Raw genomic sequence first — 7,822 nt, forward strand, 5'->3', positions numbered from 1 at the left:
TTAATCATGTTAGTAAAACGCACAATTGTCCACTTATCTATTATAAACTTAAACCTGTAGTCCATGGAAACTGTTGCTACCCTAGTGAGCTTGGTCTTCAGATGTCTCTAAGTAGGAATGATGTGTGGGACATGAGAATGTCCTCATGGGACTACAGAAGTTACTTCAAGAATAACAAGAGTACATTGACTTCTCACTGAGACACCTGCACATAACAATGCAAGATTATTGAAGTGTCCGTACAGAAAATGGATTCTTTATTCAACAATTTCAGTTGCAACTGTCTATTGTCTATTGTTGTACTTGAAAGGTCCACAATCCTCCAACTCCACAATTTTTTGCTCTATTATATGCCCTCTCTGGCTTTATTGTTGGCTTTGACTTCTCTTTTTATCTATGGTTGTGCTATCTTTCCTTTAGAATACTTCTTCCTCATTCAAATGTATACATCCTGTACCTTCCAAACTGCTTTCAGAAATTCCAGCCATTGTTGCTCTGCCATCATCCCTGCCAGTGTTTTTTCCCTATCAGTTCTGGCCAGCTCCTCTCTCATGCCTCTGTAATTCCCTGTACTTCACTGTAATACTGATACATCTGACTTTAGCTACCCCTTCTCAAATTTCAGGGTAAATTCAATCATATTATGATCACTTGCCCCTGAAGGTTCTTTTACCTTAAGGTCTCTAATCAATTCTGATTCATTGCACAACACTCAATCCAGAATAGCTGATCCTCCAGTGGACTCAACCGTGAGCTGCCCAAAAAGACATCTCATCCGCTGTCCGGAAATTCCCCCTCTTGTCATCCAGCACCAACCTGATTTTCCTAATCAATCTGCATATTGAAGTCCACCATGACTATTGTAATACTGCCCTTTTGTCATGCATTTTTATCTCCCATTGTAATTTATAGGCCACATCCTAACTACAGTTTGGGGGCCTGTATACAACTCCCATCAAGGTCTTTTTACCCTTGCAGTTCCTTAGCTCTATCCACAACGATTCAACATCATCTGACCTTATGACACTCTTCAGACACCCACTGGTCTCCACACACACACCTGTCACACCCCACACCCCCTTGTCTCCACACACAGCAGTCACCCCCTCTACCCATGTTGTCCACACACATTCCAGTCATCCCCACACCCCATTCTCCACACACCAGACAATCCCCACACCAACTGGTCTGCACACAAAGGTCACCCCCACAAATCTTGATCTCCTACACACAGTAGTCACCCCCACACTCCCTGGTCTCCACACACACCAATCATCTGTACACCCCTGTTGGAGCAATTTTTGGGTTTAGACGTTTACATTTAGTTAATGTCTTCCCCCACAAATCTCAAATCTGAATAAAAATTGTAAATTTAATTTAAAATGCAGCTCTGAACAATAGGTTCATTAAAACCATGAACTACAGCCCAGACAAGGCTGATTAACATTCGTTTAGATATCTGTGTTGTGGGTGCAAATTGGGAGGTGTGAAGTTTGTGTTTAATTTCAAAGAAAGCATTGTGGATACATTGTAAATATGGAATCTAGGACAAGAAGGCACAACTTCAGGATTGAAGGACGTCCATTTAGAACAGAAATGAGGAGAAATTACTTTAGTCAAATGGTGGTATATCTGTGGAATTTGTTGCTACAAGTGGCTGTGGAGGCCAGCTGATTGGGTGCATTTAAGTAGAGATAGATAGGCTCTTGAATAGACAGGGGATCAAAGGGTATGGGGAGAAAGCAGGGGTGTAAGGATGACGAGAAGAATTGGATCAGCCCGTGACTGAACTGTGGGGCAGACTCGATGGGCCAAATGGCCTACTTCTGCTCCTAGATTTTATGGTCTTATGGAAGCAAAAAAAAATAATAATAATATAATTAGCTCAGGGAATTTAGAAAGACATTGTTGCATGCATAAAGCATGAAATCATGGAAAGATTTTGGGAGCAAAATTTGTGAGATATGTCTCAAGGTAGAGTCTAAATAGCTGAGAAGAGGTCACAAAGCCTGAAGGTACTGAAAAGGAAATGGAGAAAGTAGGGATATGGAAGCCATATTCTGTCAGTCAAACAATCTTTTCATCAATGAAGCATACACCTTGTAATCTGTATGCTTAGTAGCGTACAATTTCTAAACAATAGAATAATCCACAATAGATTGCAATCTTTGTTACCTCTTGTAACCGATGCAAAGATAATGTACGACAATGATAAATGACCAAAGATTTTCCCATCATTATACACTCCTTGTGCAAGATTTCCAGTGCCGAGACGTAATCACGCACCAACCAGTCAAATGACCTTGTTCTTTTGAAACATTCTCTACTTGGAAAGAGAAAGGAAAACACAGATTATAACTTAAGTGTCTCAAATGAAATACATAGTGGAGCTCAAATATAAGAGACAAGTGCATTAATAATTTTATTTTTGAGTTTCCACAATTGATGTAATACAATTTTGCTTTAACTCCATAAGACCGCAAAACATAGGAGCAGTATTAAGCCATTCGTCCCATCGAGTCTGCTCCACCATTCAATCATGGTTGATTATTATTATTTCTCTCAACCCCATTTTCCTGCCTTCTCTCCATCATCTTTCATCCACCTTGCTCCCATGGCACTGAAGTTGTCTCGTGGAAGTATGATTCTGGATGAATCCCTGGGAATGAATCAAGGCAAAATAGAGTCACAGAGAAATACAGACATTCAGTCCAGTTGAGTCCATTCTGACTATCAACTACCCATTTTTACACTAGTCCTTCTAATTTCCCCCAGGTTCTACCACCCACCTGCAAAGGAGCAATTTACAGTGGCTAACTAACCTGCAAACTTACATATTTTTGGGATGTGGGAGGAAATCGGAGCTCTGGGAGGTAACCCATACTGTCACGGATCGTACGTGAGATCAGGATTGAACCCGGATCACAGGACTTGCGGAGAGCACACCTACATGCTGCACCGCTGCCCTGCCCAGAATGCAATGCTTTTGCTGGTAATACATGTCATAAAGTAGATCAGGCTAATTACTGAACAGTAGGCACTGTAGACACAACCAGGCAAATAACAACTGGCATTCATTTAACATCCTAGCCTATCTCTGCAATATTAACTACAAAATCATTGGACTCTCTGGTTCACTAATGTAATACAGGGGGGATAAATCTGTATTGTTATCCAGTCTAGACATTGTGACTCCAGACCCACCAATGTGTTTAAGCCTTAACTACCTCCTCAATTCAGGTGTAACTAGTGATGGGCTATAAATGCTAGCAAATTCAGTGATGCCTACATCTCATGAACTAATTCAGAAATATTTATTAATTCATCAAGATAGTAGTTGACAAAGCATTCACAAACTCTTGTTGATCAGACTTTGTAAACAACTTAAGGCCTGGAAACCCAGTATTCTCCCACCTTAAGTGTGGATCACAGCTCGGTACAGTAACTGTCCTGCCTGAGACCACAAGCAACTATTGAGAGTTGTGGACACAGCTCAGCACATCACAAAAGCCAGCCTCCGCTCCATGGACTTTGTCTCAGCAAAGCAGCAAACTTAATCACCCACTTCAGACGTACTCTCTTCAAACCACTCCTGTCCTGCCCCCGTTGGGCAGAAGATACAAAAGTCTGAAAGCATGTACCACCAAGCTTAAGGACAGCTTCTACCATTGCTATAAGACTATAGAATGGTCCCTTAGTATGACAAAATGGACTCCTGGCCTTACAGTCTACCATGGTATGCTGTTGCACTTTATCGTCTGCCTGCAGTGCACTTTCTCTGTAAATGTAACACTGCATTTATACATTCTGTTATTGGTTTCCCTTGTACTACCTCAATGCACTTTCACAATGAAATGATCTGTATCTATGGCATGTAAAACACTGTACCTCGGTACATGTGATAACGTTAAACCAATTCGCTAACTCAATGAGCCAAATGGCCTAATTATGCTCCTGTATCTTATGGTCCTATAGTTTAACCATGCATACTGGAAACTGGGCTTAGAATTAGGCACATTCATGTGTCCTGAGTTCCTCATGGAGATTCCTCCTTGGGTTACTGAGTGAAGATACCTTCTCCAGATTATCTATAGATTAACCAGACCAATGCCCTTGTGCTTAGTAAATCTGTAACAGATGTAATCCAGAGAAGATCATACAGGTATGTAAAATTTATCCCTGGAAAATATCCTCCCGGATGTTCTGGGTCCTTTGAGAGGTATGCATGCCTACTACTACCATGGAAATGACAGAACACATCTGGAGCTAGAAGGGTTTCCATAATCTTTGCAGGTTTTCCATGAGGCCACCTGCTTGGGTAGTTGTCCGTGACAGGGTGATTGCACAACCACTGGGAAACTAAGAGTCACCTCTTCAGGAACGGAGCTCACTATCATATTGTGTGGCACCATCACTGTATTAAGTAAAATGCATGAAGGTCATATTTAAGAGTGTATAACATTATAAGTCAACTTCCTGACCTGGCATGAACTCTAATGTAACTATCATACCAGGGAACTTAGTTGGCTCTGAGGAGTGTAGTAGAATGTAAAATTGTAGACTTAAACCTGTGGTGCCAACACAGTTCCACATGCCTGCAAGGAACAGCGAGCGATGCAAACTCAAAACTATAGGACTAAGTAATAGACCTAGAGACCTGCCTTATCCAACCATGAATTGTCGTGGAGAGTTCACCAACTAAAAGAAGGAGAAAGCTTGCCTTCATCCTTGATGACAGTCAAACCCCAGAAGATAAGGCTGAAGCATTGGCTTCAATGGTGAAGCCTCTCCGTAAATTTTATTCTCTTGAATTTTCTTGCCTTCTTCCATCATGAGCTGGGAAAAATTACCTAGCAAACAAATAGTTACAATACGCAGAGTGAGCCATGTGTAAGGTCTGTACATTCTCCAAATCTGACCTCCGTTGTCTTCTCTCTAATATCAGCAAGCTCAAACCCTTTTGAACCAGTGCCACCACAAACTTGCGTTAGTACGGCCCGACACAGGGGGAAGAAAATCCAACCCATTTTAGGCATCCATTTTTTCTAACCTTCAGAAACAATGGCTGAAAACATCAGGATATTGGGCATTCCCAGGTTAATGGACCCTGCAATCGGATGTCCATGCAAGCAGGAGGCATGGGGGGGCGGGCAGGTGGGAGTAGTGAGTCAGCGAGCCTGGAATTTGTCGTCCTGTCATCGGCTAGTCCAGAGGTTGATCCGAAGTCCAGAAGTCAAAGCCTGGAGACGGGAGGCCCGGCCGCGTGTCCTGGGATTGGACAACTGTACCTGTGAGGGGGTCGGTGGGAGGGAGGAAAGGGCTTTGCTTTGCTGTTCCTGTTCTGTTGAGCGTTGCAAACTCGCAGGCTGCCCCAGCACATCTTTAGGTTTGTGCGATTGTTAATGCAATCACCACATTTCTCTGTAGGTTTCCATGTACTGCATATAGGATAAATAAATGAATCTGAATCTGTATCTAAAATGGGACTAAAGTAGGCTCATCAGCTCTATGTTCCATGTGGTCTGTTTACATGATTACAGTCGATGGATGGGAATGGACTAATTCTTTACTCATTAACATACCTACTGCACTGATAATTTCTTGCTGAATCTTGCTTCCTCTGTTGCATTCTTTCACACTAAAAATAAAACAAATACCATTAATCTGCATAAAATGATTGTTCATTATATATCACAAACCGCAATGGTTGATATAAAGGTTGAGAGAAACCTACCACGCTTTATACCAGAGTACCATGATGCCAGCTTAAAGTTTATTGGGAAATTCCAGGAGATGAAGAGATAATGAAGAAAGCACACTCAATCTCAAGTACAGAACAGAGTATTAAATGTTTGTCTATTTTCTATTAAACCCAGTATTGGTGAAAGTGTACCTCTCAATGGAGATGCATTTTGCCTGTAAAACTGAAATAGATATTGAGTAAAAAAGACGACATTTTTACACTTTGTTTGTTCTCGGGGTGTTAACTTCCACTGGGTTAACACTATCATTTTAATCCTTGGAATAACTTAACTAATCGGAAAAAAACTGAGCCAGAGTTTTTGTTGCGAAGTGCCTTCCTGTGGCCTCTACTTGGAATCAGAGGAAGGTATGGTTCTGTTAGGTTGAATACTATACCCTCAATACATTGCCAGAACTCAAACACACACACATTGGCCTGTATACTGCAGGATAATCCATCCCTCTGCACCTCCCCCTGTATATCATTGCTGAGAATTTATTTTCCATATGGCTTATACGACATCTCACACCTTAGAAAATCAAGTACAGATTATGGGACAGACATATAATAAAGATAAGGTGGCTGAAACAACAGGGGCATCGAACAAAATGTCTTCAGACAATAGCTCTGCTTGTCATAAAGGTCTTGAGAAATTCACCACACTTTGTCCCATAATACAATAATGTCAGCTCAAATGTTATTGGGAAACGCCAGGTGCGGATTACAAGTACATGGTGCAAATTGACACAATTTGATTAGCAGTTTCGCAATAACTGGTTAATGGATAATAGCTGGCAGGCAGCACAGAAACAGAATAGAGTGAATATTTCTCTCAAAGTCTCTCCACTTGTTACCAGTACAACCATAATTCAATCTTTGTTCCCACTTAATGTAACATTTACATTAAAATTATATCGACAACTATGCTCAGGTCAGGACCAGCCAAGATAGGAGTTGATAGTTCTAGTTGTTTTGGGTTTCACTAACTCATAGAGCTGCTGTCTCACTGTTTCAAAGGTTTAATCTTTACCTCTCACGCTGACTATAAGGAGTTTGCATGTCCTCCCTGTGACCGCATTCGTTCTCCTCTTGGTGATCTGGTTTTTTAACACTCCTCAGAGATAAGAATTGTTAGCTTAATTGGCCTCTGAGAATTGCTAAGTATGTAGATCAGTGGAAGAGTTGATGAGAATGCCAGAAGGATAAAAACTGGGATTAATGTAAGATTGCTGGTTAATGTGCGGCCGATGGTCAACACTGACTCAGTGAGCTGAAGTGAGAAGCTGGGAGGTGATAGGTGGAAAAGGTAAAGGGCTGAAGAAGAAGGAATCTGATTGGAGAGAGTGGACTGTGGGAGAAAGGGAAGGGGGAGAATCACCAGAGGGAGGTGATGTGCAGGCAAGGAGAGGGGAAGGGGTAAGAGGGAAGCCAGAATGGAAAAGAGAGAAGGGGACAGGGGGAGAAATTGCCAGAAGTTAGAAAAATCAGTGTCCATGTGGTCACATTGGAGGCTAACCAGACTGAATATGAAGTGTTGCTCCTCCAAACTGAGTGTGGCCTCACCATGACAGTAGAGGAGGTCATGGACTGACATTTAGGGATGGGGATGGGGATGGGAATGGGAAGATGAATTATAATGGGTGGACACTGGGAAATCACGCCTCTTGTGGTGGATGGAGTGAGGGTGCTAAACACTGGCGAAATCCTGTCTGTCATGGCAGAAGGCCGATTTCCCATTGTCAAGCACCTTTGCTCCATCCACCACAACAGGCTGGAATTCCCGGTGACTACCCATTTTAATTCTACTTCCCATTCCCATTCCCAGATGCTGCCTGACCTGCCGTTCCTCCAGCATTTGTGCGCTGATCTGGATTCTAGCAGCTGCAGAATCCCTTGTGCAGAGGTCAAAGGTTTAAGGTAAGAGTGGGGGGATATAATAGGAACCTGAGAGGCAACAGAGGGGCGTCAGTATATGGAATATGCAGCCAGAGGAAATGGTTAGGGGTGGTACATAAACAACATTCAAAAGATACTTGGACAGGCATCTGGATAGGAAAGTTTTGGAGGGATAGAGGCCAA

General features: G+C 42.2%; 1 long non-coding RNA gene across 1 annotated transcript; it reads right to left on the reverse strand.

The window, feature by feature from the left end:
• Nucleotides 1–4,731: 4,731 nt before the first annotated feature.
• Nucleotides 4,732–6,969, reverse strand: LOC132396305 (uncharacterized). Its single transcript, XR_009512939.1, has 3 exons — nucleotides 6,774–6,969; nucleotides 5,583–5,638; nucleotides 4,732–4,850 (listed from the first exon to the last, which is right to left on the reverse strand). It is a non-coding gene; the product is annotated as an uncharacterized LOC132396305 (long non-coding RNA).
• Between the last annotated feature and the right edge of the window lie 853 nt (nucleotides 6,970–7,822).

This window comes from Hypanus sabinus, chromosome 7, assembly GCF_030144855.1.
Source record: "Hypanus sabinus isolate sHypSab1 chromosome 7, sHypSab1.hap1, whole genome shotgun sequence".
Lineage (NCBI taxonomy): Eukaryota > Metazoa > Chordata > Chondrichthyes > Myliobatiformes > Dasyatidae > Hypanus > Hypanus sabinus.